The 24,892-nt window shown below is 37.4% G+C and overlaps 1 long non-coding RNA gene across 1 annotated transcript; it reads left to right on the forward strand.

Moving 5' to 3' along the window:
* The first annotated feature begins 4,272 nt into the window (after positions 1–4,272).
* LOC139197440 (uncharacterized) lies at positions 4,273–6,662 on the forward strand. Its single transcript, XR_011582859.1, has 3 exons — positions 4,273–4,696; positions 5,335–5,393; positions 6,201–6,662. It is a non-coding gene; the product is annotated as an uncharacterized lncRNA (long non-coding RNA).
* The last annotated feature ends 18,230 nt before the right edge of the window (positions 6,663–24,892 follow it).

The raw sequence follows: 24,892 nt of genomic DNA on the forward strand, positions 1-24,892 counted from the left end.
AAAACAGGAGGGCACGGAGAGGGCACCCAATCCAAGTCCATCTAATAAACTAGATACAGTACACGCATTATGTGTGTAATTTAAATTTTTAAAAAGAATTAAATTTAAAAGTGAGAAAAATTAGACGTGTGTGCAAATGACAAAGAGAGAGAGAGATAGTGAGTTTAGGTATTGATGGATGACATAGTTGTGAGGTATAGAAAAAAAAATTCAAAAATTTGTTTGTGTGAAACTATTATAATGTCTAATTTTTTTTCTTTTCTAATATTTTCTTCACATATGTATAAAAAGGTATAATAGTAATTTTATTAGTTTTTTTTTTTTTGTGGACAAACATAATTATATTAATATGTTGTTTAAATTATAAATTTTTCCACCGTTAGACTAATAGAAGTGTATTCAATTGGGATTTTAAGGGATTTTAATTCTTTTAATGAATCTAGGGGTATTCAATCAGGATTTTAAGCGATTCTCTGAAATTCTAGGTGTATTCAATTAGAATTTTAAAATAGTTTATTAAAATCCTTAGAAATCCAGGTGTATTCAATTAAGATTTTAAAGAAGTTTATAATATTCTAGGTGTATTCAATTAGAAATTGATTTTAAAGAATTTGAGAAAGTTGAGGAATTAGAGGGAATTTGAGAGATTTCGTAGTGTATTTTAAGTATCCACAAATCTCACATCTTCCCATGAGATTTCGAGGGAATTGAATCAAAATTTTATATGGAATCTCTACAAATAAATTAAACTCCATAAAAATCCATGGATTTATAAATCCATTAAAATCTCTCACATTTTCAATTGAATACACCCCCCTAAATGTATTATTAACTTACTAATATCGTAGACGTCGTTAATTTATATTTCATATAAAATTATCATAATTTATATTGTTTGACTTTAAATTATTTGTCACTCAAATAATCCACAAACAAGGACCAAATTTAATTTAAGAAAATTTGAAAAAAATCCAATTTTATAAACCTACTTTTAAAATAGGTCTAATTGTCAATGATTTTTAACTTTTAAAATAAATCTAATTTTTTAATTATTTGAACATATATCAAAAATCTCATCACTAAAAATCACACTAGACCAAACCTGTCCGGACTTGGATTCTCTGCCCTCTCATTTCGGTGCCCTCCCCGTGCCCTCCTGTTTTGTGTGGTCACGGTTAATCCATGCTAACATTTTATATTGTTTTTTATAAAAATAATAAGACAAAAAAAATAGTAATATAAAATATTGACGTGGCTTAACTGTGACCACACAAATAGGAGGGCACGGGGAGGGCACCGAATTGGGAGGGCAAAGAATCCAAGTCCTTATTAGATGGGGACAAGGATCATCTTTGGATTCACTTTGTGGGGATCATAGGAATCCTTATATCTTAGCCATTTATCATACATCGTGCGGTCAATTTTCTTCAGGTACTATTTGTGTTTAATTTTAAATAATAAAATAAAATTCTGATTATACGATACACAATGGATAGTTAAGATGTAAGAATCTCTAGGATCCCCACAATTTTGGTTATGTACGCATAAAACTCCATGTCACGGCTGACATAAGATTTGATAAAATAATAGAGATTTTGTCATACATTTGTATTAGTTGGAAATTGATTTTCTCCGGATTTCTTTCACCAAATCCACTAAATTATCTAATCCGATTCTTGAAATTTGATCAAACAGCTAAAATTATTATAACTTTTAAATGGATCCCCTATTTATAATTGTTGGATCAAATTTCAAGAATCCAGATTAATTAATTAGGTGGATTTGGTGGAAGGAATCGGGGAGGATCCCTTTCCATATTAGTTGGGCAGTTAGGCTTTAGGCCAAGGACCAAAATAAGAGAATATTCCAAAGATAATTAAAATAAAATAATTATTTCTTATTTTGAAAGTTCAATTACAATCCCTAAATATATTAACCATTTTATGCTGAATTTTAGTCAATCTCATACAAAAGCCATCTAAGATTGAGAATGCCAGTGCATTTTCAATACTTTTAAAAAGGAGTACTCCGTATATGTAGAATGATGGGTATATTGTCGTTGTGGTGTTTTGGGTCAATGTAATAAAGATTTGTGTAAATCTTTTATTCACATATCCATATTTTATTGGGAAAGAGCATCATGTGGCGATGTACTCATGATAAAGATATGGATGTCAACAATTTTTGAATGATGATTTGAGTTCTTGAAGCCTTCCAACATATTGGCATAATATACGAAATTTTAGAGAGAGAAGACATGAAACAATGAGAAGGAGAAATTCCCTTACTTGGTAGATTGTGTGTGTGTGTGTGTGAGAGAGAGAGAGAGAGAGAGAGAGAGAGAGAGAGAGAGAGAGAGAGAAGAGAGGAAGTGATCGAATTGCGTTGTGTTCCGCCAAATGGATTGTTTGTGGTGTTGTCACTCCCCTTCACTTCGCCTAGTTGTTTTTGTGTCCTAGAGAGAGAGGGCACTTTTCGACAGGGTGTACATGGTTTGGTCTAGTGTGATTTGTAGTAATATTCTTTTAAGTTAGAGGTTTTAGATTCGATTCTCGTCAAAGGTGAATTTGAACCATATTATTGCTAGCCTATTGTAAGGCTAAACCCCATTGTAGCTAAACCTACTCTCTCTCCTTAGTGTAGATAATATTGATTGTTAAAAATAAAAAATAAAAAATGAATTTTTTTACAGTGTGGTTCAATGTGGTTTTAAAGCTTTAATCGAAATAAAATCAATCTATTCGGTTGCGGTTCGATTCGATTTCAAACGGTTTACAAACTAAATGCTTTATACTATTAATACAACTCAATTAAAAAAATAGCTAAAATTCACCTTGAAATAAACTTCAACATCAAAATACCTAAAAAAAGTTAAGTTTACCATACTAAAACTAAAGTTAAGTTACTTTTGTACAACCGAACTAAAAAAGTTAAGTTTACCATACTAAAACTAAAGTTTAAACAAATTCCTTGTGACATTAGTAGTACAAAAATCTCTATTCCTGTAGTTCAACAAAAAAGTTTAGTGCTTCAACTTTCAAGTCACTATTTTGCATCGCTCAACCCTTTCTCTTTCTGTTCATTTTGGACACCTACTCTTCAAAGTTTGAGGAGGCCTTTGAGCTTGTGAAGGGTTTGAGAAGGCGATACTTGGGAATACCTTGTACCGTGTGAAGGTGAAACAAATGGATGAGAAGCCATTGAACCTTGTGAACTAGAAGTTTGAGATTGCTTTTGAGCTTATTGTTTTGGTTGTGGATTAAGAGTACAAGATGCGATAGTTGAATTCAAATTGGTTGATTCTACACAATACAAATCCATAACTATACGTATTATATTAGCTGTTATAAACTTTTAAAAGACTACAAAAGTAACAAAACAAATTGAAAAAATAAAACGTAAAAAGCCTAGAATATAATTTACTTAATATTGGTATTAAATTAAATATTTATATAATTTTTGCATTGTGGTTCAGTTTCGATGAGATTTTAGATGTTAAAAATCAAAACCAAACCGTTTTTCCAAATTGTTGTTCAGTTTCAAAACCGCAAAAACCAAACAACATCTTTGGTTCGTGTTTCGGTTTCAATTTTTGTTTCCAAGTGCCCACCCCTAATTTTCGACACCTATTTTCTTTTTCTTCTTTTAATTTTTATGAAAACATTTTTTCTTTGTGATCAAATTTATTTTTTTAGCCAATTTTTATTAAATTTTTATTAAATTATTATTAAGGAGAGGGGAAGGGTTTGAAAATGTTATAATAATTAAGGCGAGTGGAGAGTTTTAAACTTGAGACGCATAAATGGAAACTCAATACCCTAATGTCACAGCCCGTCCCTGATTTTACGAAAATGCACTAGAGGTGAAGGGTTTTTTACTTTCGTTGACCAACGTATAGTGAGAAGTATGAAATTATTTCAGCGTATTCCTGAAATACTCGACAATACGAGTAGAAGAGGATTTGGAGTTACGGTTAAAGTTTTACGGAACTCTAACCTGAGAAGTACTTTTACTTTGGCTAATATATATATATATATATATATATATATATATATATATATATATTTATAAGTATTATTATTTTATTAGTTGTTATTAGAATTAGAAATGGGAAAAGGAAAGAAAGAAGAAACAGAGAAAAGAGACTAGGCAGAAATGCCCAATCGGGAAAAGAGAGTAGGAAGAGCTCCGGGAGTGAGAGAGAGAGTTGGCGAATTAGGAGAGGAGAGAGGAAGGGCTGGCCAACCAGGGAAGAAAGCAGGAGGAAAGGAGGAAGAAGAAGAACTAGCTAATCGAACCTACGACCCGGTTCCATATTACGACCCGGTTCTTGACCTGGTCGTATCTCCTTCATCCGAGGTCCGTTGGAGGTGATTCTGGTGTCTATGGAACGTTCTCGATGAGCCCAACATCACTGTGGTGGTAGATTATCAAATTTCTTGTCAAATTTATTCGAATTGAAGCAGTACACCCACGGTGGTTCCGGCGGGTTTTTCCTTTCTTCGGTGAATTTTGAAATGATTCCTTCCAATTACCACCACCATTATACTCCCTTAGAACCCAGGATCAAAGCCCAATCAGTGGTGGAGGCGTTGGAGCAAGTTTGAAGGCCGAATCGAATCACACCAAAAACTAGGGTTTCGACGGGTTTTGATGAAATTGGAGCCTTTCCAAGACAAATTGGCCTTGGCCACAGGTATAAAGTTTGCTCTACTCTTTGAGATCTTCAATTCTGTATTTTTTTGAGAATTTTTGGAAATAGTTGGATTTTCCGGCGAGCCGGGGCGGCTGACCGCCACTCGCGACGGCCCGTGCGGTGGCGCGTGGCCAGTGGCCCGCCAATGTCATTCTTAGCATGTGTTTAATGTTCTAGGTTCATTTTTGATAATTGATTGATGTAAATTGAGTAATTGAACCTAAGTTCGTTACGATTTGTGGTAAGGTGAAAATGTGAATTGATGATCCGACCGTTGGATCGTCACCAAACTTTGATACGTTGTAATACGTAATATTTGAGGATTATAGGAACTTATAGATTAGGAATCCGATTTATGGATCTTCCGGAATTAGAGTTGTAAGTTCATACAATAGAATGTTAACCGTCACTCGGTTTTGACAATTGACGGAGATCCGACCGTTGGATGGTAAGGAAATTTTAGGATGTTGTTCTAGAGATATATTGTGGACCTCTGGAAGTTATGGATTGGAAATCGGAGTTACAGATCTTCCGGATCGAAACAGATCTTCCGAATCGAACTACATAGTGACGTGTTTTATATAAGTTATATATGCTATCGATATGAATTATGAGGTTTGATTTGATTATTGTTCTAGGCGCCGATCGTCATGACGCCTTGATGTGTTGTGCTAGGGAGTTGTAGGGCGAACTCCAGGTGAGTGGGCAGTATTTTCTGTATTTACCTATATACTATTGATTTTCCCAGAAATTGAATTTAAAAGAAAGTATGTTTTAAAATGCCATGCATACATATATATGAATTAGTATTTGATGCATATATGTTAAATGGTGATGTGGACGCACATGTGAGTATCAGGTGAGTTTTATGTTAAGCATGTGATTTATTATTGATGTGAATTGTGTTGAGAGCTCATAACCTGCACCCATGGTGTTAGTGCTTATATTATTCACCCCGCACTACACGCTCACCTTGGATCCCAGTAGGTGCATGTCGTATAGACCATTAGAGGGTTCCGACATGTCGTACAGACCATGAGAAGTGGTTCCGACTGTAAGTGACTTTAGATTATTATACAGCTATTGATGAGAGAAGCACTAGAGCGTATTATTACACCATTCTTGTCGTACAGACTACTTTAGGTAGTTCCGACTTATGTGCAGAGTAGCGCCATACAGGTCGCAGTTGGTGACTCCGGTTGGATTGGATATTGAGCTATAGAATTAACTGTACAGGACCAACTGCAGGGTCTCCGGTTGATTCCTTATTTCACCAGTTATATTGATGTATCCTTATTCTGTTGTTGACGCTTATAGCATGACATACTTTCTGGTTTTTGATAAAGATTGATGATTTGGGATATTTGAAGGTTTATATGCATATTATGTTATTTTCTGGGAAAGTATACAGGTTTTACAGCGAGGGTTATAAATGTTTTAAATGAAATGTTTTAAAAAAACTTTGTTTTACTGACCCACTCAACTTTGTTTTGCGCCTCTGCAGGTTCAAGATAGCAGAGCTTTGGTGGCCACGAGGAATCCAACGGTGTTCTGACAGAATTCACAAAAGTAGGACTCACCCTCGGGTGTTACATCTTAGTAATTGTATCTTTAAAGCTTCCGAACTGTGTAAATGGTTACGTCACTCTCACGTGACGGCCAACATGCCCTCTTTCGGGACGGGGTGTGTCAGTTGGTATCAGAGCCTAGGTTGCAATCCTGGACATCTCGAGAATTCCCTAGTGTCTTCTGTCAGAACTTTACCGCCTCGTAGATAGCCACTTTGTTCAGATGAGCTTAGTTTCCCCGATTTAACTTAGTTATGGGAAACTACTACTAATGTGATTCAATCTGTTATCCGTCCTTCCCAAATGACTCATTTTGAGAATGGTGATATGTTGAATCTGAATCACTTTATGGAAATGAAAGACCGGGGGGAGCAGATCGATGGCTTAATCATTTGGAAAAGGCGTTCAGATTCTGCAAGTTAAGGGAATCCTTCTTTTGAATTGTAGGTCGAGATGACTACCTGTTTTCTGAGAATTGAATATACATCCTGGTGGGGACAGGAGTCTTATTCGATGTCATTAGAGGAAATAACTGTTTGAGAATTGTTTAAAGAATTGTTGAAGAGAAGATTTATTCCTCCGGCATACCTGGATGGTAAGAAGCAAGAGTTTACAAAATTGAGACAAGGAAAGATGACGACGAATGAGTATTATAGAAAGTCTACAGACTTGCCTCGTTTCCATTCGGAAGTTGTTGCTAATCCGGTCGAGGTGTTATGTCGTTTTAGGCTGGATAATAAGAAGAAGTGGCGTTCTTCGGTGACCACTATTCATTGTACTTTTTACCAGGAGTTTACGAGATGTTGATAATTGAGGACTCTGAGAACATGATCAGCAAGAGTAAAAAAGAATAAGAAAATAATGGGAATCAGAGGAAAGACGATAAAGTTAAAGATCCGTCATATCAAGGACCTCGATAAACTCAGAACTTCAAAAGAAGTGAAGCTAGAGCTAATTCTTCCAGCTGAGGTTTTAGTGCCACTGGTCAGAGGCGAAGTGATAGATTTACTGGTGAACCCAGATCTCAGAGACAAGGTGACTCGGGTAGAGGAAATGTACCTTTATGCCGTAGGTACAATAATAGACACTTTGGAGAGTGTGGGAAGCAGTGAATGTGTTCATGTGGACAGATGGGACATAGAGTTATGAATTGTCCTTAGAATAAGTTGATACCCAGCAATCTTCATTGACCACCAGTACCGATCCAGCAAGTTTCTGGATCTAGTAGTTATAGTCAGTTGGGCTGTGAGTACAGGGATATTTGAGGAGTTATAAGTCCAGTTGTACAGGTCATACTAGCTGACTCCGGCTGATATATTCTTATTATTGACAATGTTGCCAAAGAGAGTAATGTTGGAGCACGATCGAGGCGTATATATGTATTTCTAATGAAGAACAAGATGATAATATTGCACCCTTAAGAATTGTTGCTTACTTATCGAGACAACATTGAGTTATCGTTATTACGGGCTGCAGACCGTAATATCCATAACTTATTTGTTGGATTCGTTAAGTAAGTAAACAGGTAGGTCATTCTATGTCGGTTATGATTATTCAGGGTGTCCAGTGATGGTGGAAGAAGTAGTTATGCTAGCGAATCTTATTCAGGGTGTCCAGATTGGTTGCATTATAATCGTGCCAATATGGATTGCTACAGGAAATCCGTTACTTTCCATTGTCTTGGATTATCAGAGGTTACTTTTGTGAGTGAGCAAAGTGGAGTGAGGCATGCCGTTATTTCTGTTGTGAGAGCAAAGAGATTGTTATCAAAAAGGTTGCCAAGAATACCTAGCTCATGTGGTGTTGCAGGATCGTACTCCTAGTATTGTGGATGACGTACGAGTGGTAGACATTTTCCTAATGTGTTTCTAGAATGATTTACCTGGATTGCCACCAGACAGAGATATGGTGTTCACTATTGAATTGTCTCCAAGTACAGATTTTATGTTATAGATTGGTTCCTACAGAGTTGAAGGAATTAAAAATTCAGTCACAGGAATTGGTTGATAAAGGTTTCAGTCAACCTAGTACGTTACCTTGGAAAACCCCATCTTTGTTTATAAGGAAGAAAGACGAGACCTTAAGAATATGTATGGATATTAGGTAATTGAATCGGGTAACGAGTAAGAACTGTTATCCATTGCCGCGCATTGATGATTGTTTGATCAGCTTAGAGGTGCCTATGTATTTTCAAGGAAAGAGTTAAGGTCTGGTATACTCTTAAGTCAAAAGTAAAACATGCTAGTCATTTTGAGTTGGTGTTGCAATGTTTGATGGGACATTGGTAGTATGCAAAGTTTGACAAATGTCAATTTTGGACGAATCAAGTGACATTTCTGGGACACATTCTATCCGTTTAAGGTATTCAAGTGGATCCTTAAAAGGTAGCAGCGGTGGAGAATTTGGAACAAGCGCGAACCGTGAATGAGGTACAGAGCTTTCTTGGCTTAGTAGGCTACTATAGACGGTTGTTAAGAATTTTTCAGTCGTTGCTTTGCCATTGACGAGATTGACTAGAAAAGAGGTTAAGTTTGAATGGATTGAGAATAGAAGAACGAGAAGTAGCCTTACTTGCTAGTTCCAAGTTAGGCCTATTTTGGTTGATCATATACTCGATGCCCAGTTGAATGAGGAAGGAAGAAATTCAAGAATTAATTGAGGCAAGGAATAAAGGGAAAAAGAAAGACCTTATAGTTAGAGAATCAGATGTCATACTTATGCAAGAGAACATGATGTATGTGCCTAATGATGTGGAATTAAAGAAAGCAATTTTGACGATGCACACTGTTCAGCTCATGTGATGCATCCAGGAGGTACTAAGATGTATCATACCCTTCAACCGTTTTATTATTAACCAGATATGAAAAAAGGAAATTGTTGAGTATGTAAGTAGGTGGATCATTTGTCAGCAAGTTAAAGTGGAAAGAAAGAAACCTTTTGGATTGATGCAGTCACTTCCCGTTCCACAGTGGAAATGGGAAAATATTGCTTTGGATTTTGTGTACAAGTTCCCCGTATACGAAATAGTTATGATGGCATTTGGGTGTTAGTTGATCGGCTTACTAAGTCAACTCACTTTATTCCAGTGAGGGAAAAGTATTCTTTAAACTGATTAACTGTAATTGTTTATATCGAAGGTTGTAAAGTACTATAGAGTGCCAATGAGTATTATTTCGGATCGTGAACCAAGGTTACTTCTAAGTTTTGTTTGGCGTTTCAGGAGGCTTTGGATACAAGGCTACTTTATAGTACGGTTTATCATCCTTAAACAGATAAGCAATCTGAGAGGACGATTCGGACGTTGGAGGATATGCTAAGATCTTCAATATTGCAGTTGGTGATGCTTGGCATAAGCAGTTGGATTCGATGGAATGTGCCTACAACAGCAGCTTTCATTTGAGTATGGGTATGATACCATTTGAGGCATTATATGGGAAAACTTGTAGTACACCTTTATGTTGGTCAAAGGTTGACGAAAGAGTTTTGGTGGGCCCTAAGATTGTGGACGAGACTACTCAGAATGTTCAAATGATTAAGTCTGACTTGAAAGCGGCCCAGGATCGATAAAAGAGCTTAGTAGACAGACATGTCACTGACCGGGTGTATAATATAGGTCATTGGATGTTTTTGAAAATTTCACCTTGGAAAGGTACGATTCAATTTGGAAAGAAAAACAAGTAAGTTCTAAATACATCAGGCCTTATGTGATCATCGAAAGAGTCGGTGAAGTTACTCACAAGCTTGAGTTGCCTCCAGAATTATTGAAAGGGCACGATGTGTTTCATGTTTCGATACTTCGACATTACATCTCAGATCATTCACATGTGATACCTCATCAACCTTTGGAAGTCAACCTAGATTTGACGTATGATGAGGAGCCAATCACTATCTTGTATTGGAAAGACAATGTGCTGAGAAATAAGACAATGAGTTGTTGAAAGTTTATGGAGGAATCTTTCAGCGGAAGAAGCTACTTGGAAGTCAGAGAGATCTATCCCAGATTATTTTATGGTTATTGATGAATTGTAGTTATTGTGTGAATTTTGAGGATGAAATTTTATAAGGTGGGTAGATTGTCACAGCCCGTCCCTGATTTTACGAAAATGCACTAGAGGTGAAGGGTTTTTGAATTTCGTTGACCAACGTATAGTGAGAAGTACAAAATTATTTCAGCGTATTCCTGAAATACTCGACAATACGAGCAGAAGAGGATTTGGAGTTATGGTTAAAGTTTTACGGAACTCTAACCTGAGAAGTACTTTTACTTTGGTTAATATATATATATATATATATATATATATATTTATAAGTATTATTATTTTATTAGTTGTTATTAGAATTAGAAATGGGACAAGGAAAGAAAGAAGAAACATAGAAAAGAGACTGGGCAGAAATGCCCAATCGGGAAAGAGAGGAGGAAGAGCTCTGGGAGTGAGAGAGAGAGTTGGCGAATTAAGAGAGGAGAGAGGAAGGGCTGGCCAACCAGAGAAGAGAGCAGGAGGGAAAGGAGGAAGAAGAAGAACTAGCTAACCGAACCTACGACCCGGTTCCATATTACGACCCAGTTCTTGACTTGGTTGTATCTTCTTTGTCCGAGGTCCGTTGGAGGTGATTCCGGTGTCTATGGAACGTTCTCGACGAGCCCAACATCCCTGTGGTGGTAGATTATCAAATTTCTTGTCAAATTTATTCGAATTGAAGCAGTACACCCACGGTGGTTCCGGCGGGTTTTTCCTTTCTCCGGTGAATTTTGAAATGATTCCTTCCAATTACCACCACCATTATACTCCCTTAGAACCCAAGATCAAAGCCCAAGCAGTGGTGGAGGCGTTAGAGCAAGTTTGAAGGCCGAATCGAATCACACTCAAAACTAGGGTTCCGACAGATTTTGATGAAATTAGAGCCTTTCCAGGACAAATTGGCCTTGGCCACAGGTATAAAGTTTGCTCTAATCTTTGAGATCTTCAATTCTGTATTTGTTTGAGAATTTTTGGAAATAGTTGGATTTTCCGGCGAGCCGGGGTGGCCCGTGCGGTGGCGCGTGGCCAGTGGCCCGCCAATGTCATTCTTAGCATGTGTTTAATGTTCTAGGTTCATTTTTGATAATTTATTGACGTAAATTGAGTAATTGAACCTAAGTTCGTTACGATTCGTGGTTAGGTGAAGATGTGAATTGACGATCCGACCGTTGGATCGTCACCAAACTTTGATACGTTGTAATATGTAATATTTGAGGATTATAGGAACTTACGGATTGAGAATTTGATTTACGGATCTTCCGGAATTAGAGTTGTAAGTTCATAAAATAGAATGTTAACCGTCACTCGGTTTTGACAATTGACGGAGATTCGACCGTTGGATGGTAAGGAAATTTTAGGATGTTGTTCTAGAGATATATTGTGGACCTCTGGAAGTTATGGATTGGAAATTGGAGTTACAGATCTTCCGGATCGAACTACATAGTGACGTGTTTTATATATGTTATATATTCTATCGATATGAATTATGAGGTTTGATTTGATTATTGTTCTAGGTGCCGATCGTCATGACGCCTTGATGTGTTGTGCTAGGGAGTTGTAGGGCAAACTCCAGGTGAGTGGGCAGTTCTGTATTTACCTATATACTATTGATTTTCCCAGAAATTGAATTTAAAAGAAAGTATGTTTCAAAATGCCATGCATACATATATATGAATTATATGCATTAGTATTTGATGCATATATGTTAAATGGTGATGTGGACGCACATGTGAGTATCATGTGAGTTTTATGTTAAGCATGTGATTTATTATTGATGTGAATTGTGTTGAGAGCTCATAACCTGCACCCATGGTGTTAGTGCTTATATTATTCACCCTGCACCACACGCTCACCTTGGATCCAAGTAGGTGTATGTCGTACAGACCATTAGAGGGTTCCGACATGTCGTACAGACCATGAGAGGTGGTTCCGACTGTAGGTGATTTTAGATTATTATACAGCTGTTGATGAGAGAATCACTAGAGCGTATTATTACACCATTCTTGTCGTACAGACTACTTTAGGTAGTTCCGACTTATGTGCAGAATAGCGCCATACATGTCACAGTTGGTGACTCCGGTTGGATTGGATATTGAGCTATAGAATTAACCGTACAGGACCAACTGCAGGGTCTCCGGTTGATTCCTTATTTCACCAGTTATATTGATGCATCCTTATTCTGTTGTTGACGCTTATAGCATGACATACTTTCTGGTTTCTGATAAAGATTGATGATTTGGGATATTTGAAGGTTTATATGCATATTATGTTATTTTCTGAGAAAGTATACAGGTTTTACAGCGAGGGGTTAGAAATGTTTTAAATGAAATGTTTTCGAAAAACTTTGTTTTATTGACCCACTCAACTTTGTTTTGCGCCCCTCCAGGTTCAAGATAGCAAAGCTTTGGTGGCCACGAGGAATCCAACGGTGTTCTGATAGAATTCACAAAAGTAGGACTCACCCTCGGGTGTTACATCTTAGTAATTGTATCTTTAAAGCTTCCAAACTGTGTAAATGGTTACGTCACTCTCACGTGACGGTCAACATGCCTTCATTCGGGATGGGGTGTGTCACTAACGTCTTAGTATTATTTTTTCTTTTTTCCAATAACCTCTTAGTATTATGGGTTAGTGGTGTTTTTCTTCATTTGTAATTAAGAGGTCATAGTTTATCCCCTAACTAATATATCGTTATATAAAAAATTAAAAATGATTAAACTTATTTACTTATCAAAATATTTATTTTGGTTCATTGCCTTTATTACAAGTCTACATTTAAAATTACTTTTATTTGGTTAACAAGATAAATAAATATTTATTTATTGGGTCCATCCGCACTTTTCATTTGTTTAATTTCCGCAATTAACCTCCAACTAAAATTGGATAACCTCTAATTAATTCATAAAATTTTACTTCAATGTAGAAAGATATAGGGATCTTGTATTTTAAATATCAGGTCTAAGAAAAAATATGGTATTTTTTCTTTAGGTACTAATAGAAAAGTCAATCAATTTTTTTTGGTAAATACTACTATAATTCAAAACAATCAAATGATTCTTAACACGTGTTCGACCACCCAACTTTTTTAGGTGAGTAGACGATCAAATTTTTCGTCGACTGTTCGACCAAATTTTCTGGTTTTAAGGTCACTGTCCAATTTTTTTTTTAAAATGTTAAATAATGAATTTTGTTTTCTAATTTTATTGTGTATACATGTTAAAAAACAATAACCCCACACAACAAACATAATTAAAGATGCACCTATTTCTATTTTTTTGTGAAATCCCGCTCCTGGATTCCACTATTGCAAACTATGTATTTGTATTAAGGAGATTTTATATTATTTTTGGAAATTTATATCAAATTTAGATTTTAATTAAATTAATTATGAAGTTTAAATTTTGGTTAGTAACCATAAAAAATTCGTGGACTTTAAGGGGTCACACTAAATATAGTTGGATAGAGCTCGACCCTATGAAAGTGTAGGCGAAAACCTTTTGTGAATCGGAGTTGAAACGAAGAAATTAGAGGCTTTAAAAAAAAAAAAAAAAAAAAGGACTGGAAGCTGCCAGGTGGTAGAGGGAGAGAGGGGGAAAAGGAAAAATGCGGGAGAGAAGAAGGGACAGGGGGTGACCAATCAGAAAAAAAAAGGAGGGAAAAGAGGGAGATGAGAATGAGGGAACCAGACTCCCTCTTCGACTTGACCATCGTTGACGATGGGGCTGGTGCTATAATGTTCCTCACTTCGAACCCAGTCGAGCCCTTACCTCAATTCCACCTGTGGATTACTATATTTGTCTAACGGAGCACGAGAAACGTGTGGCTCGCTAGAAACCCTAGAGTAATTAGCTCATTTTCCAGCATCTATCACGGTGGCGCACCACCTGGGGTTGGTAGCCCTCCCTTGCAGGAGTAAAACCTGACAACAATCACTGTCATCAGACCTTCGACGGAGAAGCAACGAGGTTCGAAAATTTCCAGCCACTCGACTGATCGAGGTGTTTTTAGGCCACTTGACACGTCCCGACCCGGATGACTAGGACCATGAATCGAGTTGTGCTGGCTGACACCTGGAAGGTGACGAAGCCATAAAGTGTAGTGATGTGGAAAATGTTAATGAATTTAAACCTAAAAGTGCCTAAATACAAGAGTGCGCTGTGAGCAAGAATGAACCCATTTCACACGTAACGTTAGAGCATAAGTCAAGTATAATAGAGTGGATTAAGAATCATATCATCGAAGGCAATCTCCAATACCAAGATTTTCCACGAATCCTCGTCGATAAGAAAACTCAGCTATCAAAACCTGGAGGGGCGAAAAATAAAGGTGAGGGGCCAAAAATCAAAATTTTAACAAAAACCTTTTGAAAACGTTAAAACCCCTCGATGTAAAACCTATATAGTTTCTAGAAAATCGTACTACGTATAAGTATGAAATCAATTGCAAATCAATAGTAAATCCCAAAATATTCTAAATCACTACATATCAGCAGCAACATAATAAAATCAGGTGCTCATCAATCTATGCTGACACACGAGTCGGAGTTACCACCTGTACGACTTATAAATCAATCTATGATAACACAAGTCGGAGTTGCCTAATGCAACATGTATGACTCATAGATCAATCTATGATAACACATGAGTCGGAGTTGCCTAATACAACATGTACGACTCATAGGCAACCTGTACGACAGTGTCGGAGTTACCTATTATTGCAACTTGTACGACAGTGTCGGAGTTGCCTATCGCAACCTGTATGACAATGTCGGAGTTGCCTATTATTGCAACATGTACAACAGTGTCGGAGTTGCATAAAACATAAATATAGTCATGCTATAACTCAATCATTTCAAATAACACCATAAACTCACCTGAACTTACCTGCGCGTCCCGCGTTCACCTTAGCACTTCAAAGTAAGGGCGGGCACTTAAACTCGAAAACTGAAACCGAAACACAAACCAAATCAAACCACACCGAATGGTTTGGTTTTGTGGTTTCAAAACAGTTTCGGTTTGAAATCGAACCGACTGAAGGAAAAATGGTTTGGTTTCGATTTCGGCCATTTGAAACCGAACCGAAACCAAAACCGCATAAATTTATTAAATATTAAATTCTAATTGGTCATTTCATTGAGTCCATATATTTAGTATGGACTCAACCATATTCATGCCTCAATCCAGTTCAATTGAATGTCACTTAGTCATTAGATGTTTACCTTGTTTTTATTTGTCCTATATTTTGTATAGAGACACCCGGTGCTCTGGTGGATTTGTTGTGAGTGTATAGATGTCAATTGCTAAACGTACGACCTCAAACTTTCTGTGTAACCATAATAGCTCTTTCCAACAATGAAACTGTACCAAAACCGTTTAAAACCAAATTGAATCGAACCAAATGGTTTGGTTTCATTTTGGTTTTAGCCTCAAAACCGCAAAAACTTACGGTTTTGGTTTTGGTTTCACTCAAAACTGCACCAAACCAAACCGCGCCCACCCCTACTTCAAAGCATTCACAACAATTATATGCAAGTAGTATGCATATGGATATGCCATGATGCAATCTAAAACTCAACCATATCATAGTATTTTAAAATATATATCTATATATATGACATGGCATAAAATGCATAAATCAAGTTAAAAGCATTTGTGGAACTATCAATCGTATATATACTATAAAAAGGAAAAGACCCACTCACCTGAAGTCCACTCTACAATTCCCTAGCACGAATATTGAGGCATCATGAACCATCGTCGCCTAGAACCATTATCAAATAACGTCTCAGAATTCTTATCGATAGAACATGTAACTTACATAAAATATACCCCCAAGGACGTTCTAGAATGATTTGAAACCTATTCACCAAAAGCCAACCGTCGGTCAAAGGTCGACGGTAGGGTCCATAATCCTACGTAACTCAATCCAGAAGATCCGCTCTTCGGATTTTCAATTAGTAATTTCCAGTGATCCACATTATACTCCTAGAACATCATACTAAGATTTCATTATGATCCAACGGTCGGATCTCCGCCAATTGCTAGAATTAAGTGGCGGCCGACGTTTTATTTTATAAGCTTACAAATCCAATTCGAGAAGATCCGTATGTCGGATTCCCAATACGTCAGTTCCTATTGTCCTAAAATATTACGTATTAAAGTTTGGCGATGATCTAACAGTTGGATCGTCAATTCATATAAGGATCAAGTGACGGTCTCTATCATAACTACGTTCAAACGATGAAATTTCATCAATCAGACTTCACATTTGGAATTAGGGTACCAAATTTAGCCTAGAAAGGTCAGGTGGGGTCTCGGCCCACGCGCCGCCCCGACTTGCCGGAAAATTCAACTAATTCTAAAAATTCTCAAACTTCACAGAAATGAAGATCTCAGTGAATAGATCAAGTTTTATACCTATGACTAAGTCCAATTTGGCTGGGAAAAGCCTCAAATCGCCATGAACTTGCCGGAACCCTAGAATTTGGTTGTTTCTTGATTCGTCCTCAAATCAACTCCGACGCTTCAACCAATGATTGGGCATTGTTCCTGAGCTTAAGGAAAGTGTTTTGGTGGTGGTGATCAATGGTGGTGACTTCAGAAATGGTGGATTGCCGCCGTGTGTGTCCTCGAAGTCGTTGGTGCAGCTCACGAAATCTAGGCCTAAAATCCACCAATTAATGGATGAAAATGGAAGAAGGGGGGGTCAATGGATGATTTCCAAGTGAAGAATGGGTGAATTTCGTCGGATTAATTGGTGGAAATTGGCTGGAATTAGAACCGGGTCAAAACCGGTTTTGTCGTGGGTGTGGTTGATAGGAAGAGGGAGATCCTCCCTCCTGATTGGCTGCCCTCCTATTCTTCTAATTGGTCCCTTGCCCTTTCTCTGATTGGTCCACTCCCTCCCTAATTTCTAATTGGTTACAATTCCCACAGGTGGGAGTTTATTTTCCTTTAAATCTATAGTTTAGTGAAACAACTTCAAAAGTTAGTAACTATACCGTTATAATCCGGATTCACAAACGGCTTTTGCCTATGCGTTCGTAGCTTCAAAATCTATTTGGAAACATTAATTGTGACTTCGAACGGTCAACGGAAGTAAAACATCCTCGCCTATAAAGGCCTTTTTGTAAAATCACTATTTTAAAAATTTATAAAACTTAAAATTAGGGACGGTTTGTCACACCACTTCCCTGCCGAATTAGACGTCGGCCTAGGTATGAAATGATTTCCCTTAACTTGCTCTACATTTCTATAAAATTTGGTAATTTTTGGAGTTCGTCGGAAAATTAAGTTTCCGTACTCCGGAAACCGCCGCATGCGGCAATGCGTGGCTAGTGGGCCAAGTCTGTCTTTCTAGGCTAAAATTCGATACCTTGAATCCATTTGTGACATCCGATTGATGGAATTTTGTCGTTTGAACCTAGTTCCATTAAGGTCCGCCACTTGAATAATGTAGCAAACGACGATTCGACCGTTGTATCATTACCAAACTTTAATGCGTTATAGTACATAATATTCGAGAACCTTAGGAATTTACGGATTGGGAATCCGACGTACGGATCTTCTCAAATTGAATTTCTAAGTTTGTAAAACCAAATGTTGATAACAATCTACTTCTAGCAATTGGTGGAGATTTGACCGTTGGATTGTTCTAAAATTTTAGAACATTGTTCCAGAAGATAAATGAAACCCTTGGGAAATTATGGATCGGAAATCCATGGAGGATGTTCCAGATTGACTTGTATAGGGTTGTGGACCTCATCGTTGATACAGACTCGACTTTTGGTCAATATGCTACGAATTGATCTTAAGTATTAAAATTAGTATTACTAGAGACTATGTAGGGCTTAGAGGGCATATTGGTTAGTGAGTTATCCCAAATAGTATATACATCGACTTACGTGTATGGGATGTCATACATGTTTTGTACCCTCTCTTCACCCAACAACCGCTCACCACCAACCCTCTCCTCCCTCCCCCATTGCACCCTTCTCTTCTACCCCCTCTTGCTGCCCTTCATCTTTTTTTGATCTTTAACCATGATTTAGATCTTGTAGTGTTGGGCTCTATCTTGACACAAAACCCATCCATACGACCCACTTTTGATCCGGTTTGCCAAAAAAATTGGGCGAAGTGTTGAACGATTCATGTCGAAATAAGGGTGTTTTACACACCTCATTCGCCCTCCCCTTCCTCTTGTTATGTTTTGTGACTTTTCTTGCAAGTGTGGTTGTGAGGGCTATGGTTCTTGGTGGATTGATTCTACACAATACTCTAAGATCTATTTTTTGGTTTGGGTGCATTTTTCAGTTTTGTGCGATGTCTTCCTTCGCGAAGGTAGCGGTGGCAGTGGCGATGGTAATTGATTGTTAGCTGTTGAAGATTAGGGTCTTTTCTTTTGTTGCCTATGAGCCTAAATCTGTGTGAGCCTCCCTTTGTGGTTGGGGTTGTAACTCTCCTTCTTGGGCTTGTCTTCTAGTTTATGGTTTGCTTTGTTGTGTAAGGCTTTGTGTTCTATTTAGGTTTAGGCCTTTCTAACACAAATTGTATTCCACTTTCATTAATGAAGTTTTATTCTGGACAAAAAAAAAAAAAGCTCTAACCTAGTCCAACGCCCAGCTAGGGCCCATAATTTAGGGTCAACTTGGCCCGACTCGGCTCGACCTAATGATAATCTCACCAGAACGAAGCATGTGTTAAGCCCAAAATTATGAGCCGCCCAAATGATTTCGTTGTGAGCCAATATGTGGGAGGATAATTACTTGAAACTAACTAAAACTCGCCACCTAGCATTACGGTCTAGCGGTATTTCTCTTTACTTATAAGTGAGTGGTCTTTGGTTCATTCTCACCAAAGGTGAATTTGAGCCACATTATTCCTAATCCATTTTGAGGCTTAACCCATTCTCCACCTCCTTAGTGTAGATAATATCATTTGTTAAAAAAAAAAAATGAAACTCAACACCCTTAAACCTTGAAAAAACAGGGAAGGTTGTGATGAAGAATGCAAGTTTTTGTTGGAGGAAGGAAGATGGAAGTTCAAGAAAAAATAGATTTGCAGCAGTTCGTTTAGGTTTGTGTACTCGATCTGCCACTTGAGATGACCTTAATTATGTCTCAAAATTGAACAATTAGGATGTGATATAGATGACCTGCATGCATGTAATTAGAGGAAGATTTGGAAAGCATAAAGATGATATTTGGCCTCCCATTCATTGTCAATTCGTTTTCGGTTAACAGTTCACATTTTGACCTTGTATCACACAGTCAATTTATCTACGTCTCAGACTCGAGGGCCACACGTACTCTCACATCACCTAATACAGAGTAGAGACTCGTTTTGTAACGTGGTATATATGAACAAGCACCTTCCCCCATGATGCCACATAGATAACTAAATAAAAGAAAGATAATTACCCTCACGAAAACTGCACCATGGATTCATCGTTCATGTTGGCTATAAATAAGGGTTTTGAAAGGGGAGGGCATACATGCATAAATACATACATATATATATGGAGGATATTAAGAAGCTTGTCATGGTAGGGATGGCTGTGGTGCTAATTGTGTCCACCTTTGCCACAAAAACTGCCTTTGCCAGCACTTCTGCTGCTTCTGAATCTGCCAGTGATCATGCCAACAGCGGCGATGGTGTTACTAGAAGTAACAGTAACAACGAGAGTCCCAATCATAGCGTGACTCGATTTTCCGGTCTCAAGAGGATTAATATGGCAGCTGAAGGTGGTGGAGTTGGAAAGAGCAATGGATGTAAAGGTTCTATATGCAATGCGTGGCTGCTCCCTTGCAAGAGTGGGTGTTATTGCATTCCCATCGGAATTTTGCCTATTGGGCTGTGCGCAGGAATTTGTTGTAGCAACTAATTAAATCAAATTAATATATAATTAAATGGATAAAAGTGCATGAAAGGAAACATATTGGAGAAGAAAATTTAGTAAATAAATTTGGTGAGTACACTAATTACACCTAGCAGTATATGCATGTATTATTCTTTGTGGGTTCTTCTAGCTCCAATGATTTAACGGAATGCCAGAGTTCCATATGATCCTTGTAGCCTTTATATATTGTAAAAAGATTGAAAGAAAATGAGTAGTTCTTCCAAACAATGAATGCAACTTAGTAGTGATCAACTTAGGACGACCTGAACTTGGGGCTGGAGGCACAAGCTCGAATCTTGGACTAGTTTGAGAGTTGAGTTTGGAATTCAAGAACAAGGTATGTATTGAGTCCCAGTAGGTTCGGGTTCGAGGTGAGGGTTCAAGGTCTAATGTAGAATCCCAAGTCCGGAGTTTACGGTGAACTATGAGACAGGCAAATTGTGCCTTCAGACCCTCCCAAGGATTCGAACATTATTTTCTCCTTCTTCACAGTTTATTTTTTCTTTTGAATATATTTTGATTTATTCAATTCAAAGTTCAAAAATAAATAAAGACATGCAGATGAAAAATATGGGTGCATGGATGGAGTTAGCTAGAAACTTTTTATGAAGAAAATTATGGTTCCACCATAAAACTAATTGGCTAATGGGTGCATGGATGGAGTTAGCTGGAAACTTTCTTTGAAGAAAATTGTGGTTCCACCATAAAACTAATTGGCTATATGGGGAGTAGCTCAACATCTTATAAACCCATGCAAAGTCCCTCCTCTCATCAATGTGAGATTCATTCTCAACACGACCCTTCACATGTGGCGAATTTTCAAACCGAATACATGGACAACACAAATAGGGTGACATGGAGCGCGTGTGACTGTTGGACTTCACACATGAGACAATCTACTCTGATACCATGAAGAAAGTTGAGATTTCACCATAAAACCAATTGACTATATGTGGAGTAGCCCAACTCTTATAAACCCATATAAAATATGTCCTCTCATTAATGTGAGATTCATTATCAACATTCTTTAGTAAGAGTTACCTTATCCTCTAGTTATGAATCTATGAATGAGAAAAAAAGTTCATCATAATATAAAATATCTCTTATAACTTCTTCGTTTTTTCCACTCAAACTTCACTAAGCCACCACTTTGTTTTACATTGATTGGTTTTTTTTTTTACATAATAAAATATCAACTAAAAGTCAATGAAAGTGCTAATTAAAATTATGGTAAATTCAACTTACATACCTTTTAATTATTATATGTATGTATCATTTAGAAGAGTAGGAATAATATATGGTCAATATGTTCTCTACACCTTCTATATGCATCCGAATTTATTTCCCCCACAAAACTTTAGAGGGGCATGACAAATGCCCACGGTGAGCCTTAACTGCCTGAAAATCATTTTACTACAATAATCCAACGAAACACTATGTTTGTAGAGTAATATCTATGAATGAGTGTGCGAAAATTATTTTACTACAATAATCCAACGAAACACAATGTTTGTAGAGTAATATAAAGTACACTTGGAATAATTAGCTCAAAGTCTTTGAGGTTGTTCATGCAATTAGTCCTCTAATAACATCTTTAATGGAAGATGCATGGCGTAGTTGGTTTCCACAACAACAAAAGAATGCATGCACGAAGATTGCATGGATATTATTCTTTTACTTGTTTTTGTCGACATGGTATCTATGTTAGGCTGCCGTATGGTATAATCTTACTTCCCTCACGAATAATGCACTTATAATTGGTTATTATCTTCATAATTCATGGCCATAAATAAGCGCTTTCGAAGGAGAGGCGTGCATGCATACAAGAACTACTTACAAAACAAACACACAAATGGCTATGGCGATGAGTAAGAAGGCATGTTTTCTGATAGTGGCCATGGTGGTTCTTGTCGTGACCTTTCCAGGCTATCCTCCAACTGCCTTTGGCGACCAAAAGAAAATTGAAATGCCCAAATCCAATTCTACTCATCCCAATATTGATGCCTAATGTAAAACACTACTGATGCCAAATGTGATGCCAGTGTCGACAACAACAGATCAGCGCCAAATTAATGTGACGCCAACGTCTACGACAAATGTGATGCCACGACAGATGCCAACGATGGCAGTGGTGGGGTGGTTATAACAAGTACTTGTAACAATGAGAAGGGCAGAAATAGTGAGGAATTGATCATGTCAAGGACGATGAACAAGCTAAACTCAAAAAGAAAATCAAAAGGAGAAGGAGGAGAGTCGACGATCAATGGGTGTAGGGGCTCCCTATGCATTTTTTTGTGGCCCCTTGTCAGCTCGGCTGTGTTTACGTACCCATTAACCTTTTGCCCTTTGGCATCTGCAGTGATGTTGCTAAGCTCTATCTCTGTATCATTCACTATATTACTTCGTGCAAAAATCCATGTATTAATCTGCATGCATGCATGCATTGCCACCAATCATAATTAATCTATAGGTACCGGTCCGATGGATGGTTAATGTTAATCGTGAATATATACATACATGTATACGTTCCTGTTGGCTGTATTATGTTCTGTTGCTGTCTAGTATACATATTCTATTCGGAGCTATCAGTTTGGTTTTCTTGTGGCGTTTTGCTTGCTGGGAGATTAGGCCAAAGCTGAAAATGTTGTGCTACTTAGGATCAAAGTATACCAAAAACCATTTACTAATTAAGGTGTCCAAAGGTGAACTTTGGGTGTCCATTGAAATACTCCATAAGAACTACTTGTGGGACAAATAGACCTAAAAGATACAACCCATGTTGCCCTATTTCTATATCTCCAATTCTTGTGCATCAACATGCTGATAGTAATTACCAATTAGCTAGCGCCCAAGCATTAGCATGTCACTGACTGTATTTGGTTAGATTCGTCTCTTTTTTGTACTAGACAAGCGTTTTAACTTGACTCTCTTAGGATTCTTTCTCTTTAATTTAATTTCCTCTTACAAAAACTAGCTAGTGATTAATCTAGTAGCTTTTTATTTTTATTTTTTAAACATCGAAAGAGTTTACAAGTATGAATGCCCTAAACCCTTCCCATCTATAAAGAAAGGAAAAATAATTGGTAGTAAATTAGGGTTTTGAACTTTTGGTCTCGACAACCGGTGAAAGGGAGGAAATTTGTTGGGTGGGATAGTGGGGCACTGTTTTGCTTGCAGGATGTGCATGCATATTAAGTAATGCTAGGAAGACTTTATAGTCACAATAAATTTCTCTTGGATTTTAGGTGATATTCGCGTTGGAACTATATACTAATGCAATATATAAACCCTAGCTAAATTTAGCCTTGTAGCTAGCTACATATACAAAAACACTCAAACAAATTTAGTTCACACGTAACATGTAAGACACTAATGGAGAAGTTTTTAAGTGTAACCATCACGTTCTCCCAAATTCGCAGCTATAAATTAAGGTCGATCATGATTTTATAGAATAGTAATAAAACTTATATTCTTTATATCATGGAGCATAGCACAATGAGTTTCAATATAAGTTCATGTGGGAGGTGCTAATTGTGATGACTTTGTTGGCTCCAATGGGGAGCCTTGCTATCTGTTATCACGATGAGAAAACACTCGAAACAGCCGTAGCAACAGATCCGGCCGCCACCGCAGAATTGAAGATGCTACAGGAAAGTGGAGTGGTGAACAAGAACAATGGCTGCCAGGGCTCTGCATGCACTTATACCAGCAACCCTTGCTGCTCTGGCTGCCATTGCCTTCCCGTTGGTATTGTCGTCGGCGTCTGCTATGGCGGCTGCTCCCAAGATTAAGTAGTTATTAGTTCGATTATTGCATATGGATCGTAGTCTCATATACAGCAACCTTAAATAAAGTCGACCCGTGCAATAATCTAGCAGCAGCCTTGTTCTAATAATGTTTTGTTAATCATAATTTTATGCGTAATACTACATTTATCATCTGTTTGTATCATAATTCTATATTAATGTAGTCTTTATAGATGGCATCTAAAGTGAATGGTGACATTATTTAAAATAATCTAAATTTTTGTTTAATTGAAAAGAATTAAAAAGATCAAAAAGAAAAAAGAAGAGAACAAACCCTAAAATCCAGCTAGTCACATGAAACCCAGTTTCACGTTTACTTCTGTCGTCGTCTCCTCCTCCTTCCTTTCCCCACCCCTTCATAGTCACCGTCTTCCCCATGAAGAATTCATCAACGCTCCACGGATCTCCCTGTCTTGTTCTCCATTGTTGCAGACTAGTTTTTTTGCTTGTTTTATCCAAAATTTTTCTGCAATTAACCGTATTGAAGTGACAAAGCTCCTATGCAATTTAGGTGTCGTTACAAGCGTTGATTAAGAGGTTCGTGGGAACACAGTGACTCTGAAAGAGTATAGGAAGGAGGGGAAGGAAGGACGAGAGACAACAAACCTAACTTTAGGTTCTTAGGGTTTTCTCTGTTCTTTTTTAATTCTTTTATTCAATAAAAAATTCAATTTATTTATCTCTCTCTTCTTGGGTTTTTATTCTGAAAGTAATTTATATTGTAAATAGGATATTATAACTAGTGTGCTTGCATAAACATAGAGCAGTAATCCTTATAGGTTTGTAAATCACATCCTCAAACGCATTGTATTACTTATGAGCCAAGAAAGGAGGCAGATTGTCTACCCTCCTGTTTGGGTGCCCTTTCCATTCCCTCCTATTTTGTGCGGTTACGGTTAGATCACG

Source organism: Malus domestica, chromosome 07 (genome assembly GCF_042453785.1).
Source record: "Malus domestica chromosome 07, GDT2T_hap1".
Taxonomy (NCBI): Eukaryota; Viridiplantae; Streptophyta; class Magnoliopsida; order Rosales; family Rosaceae; genus Malus; species Malus domestica.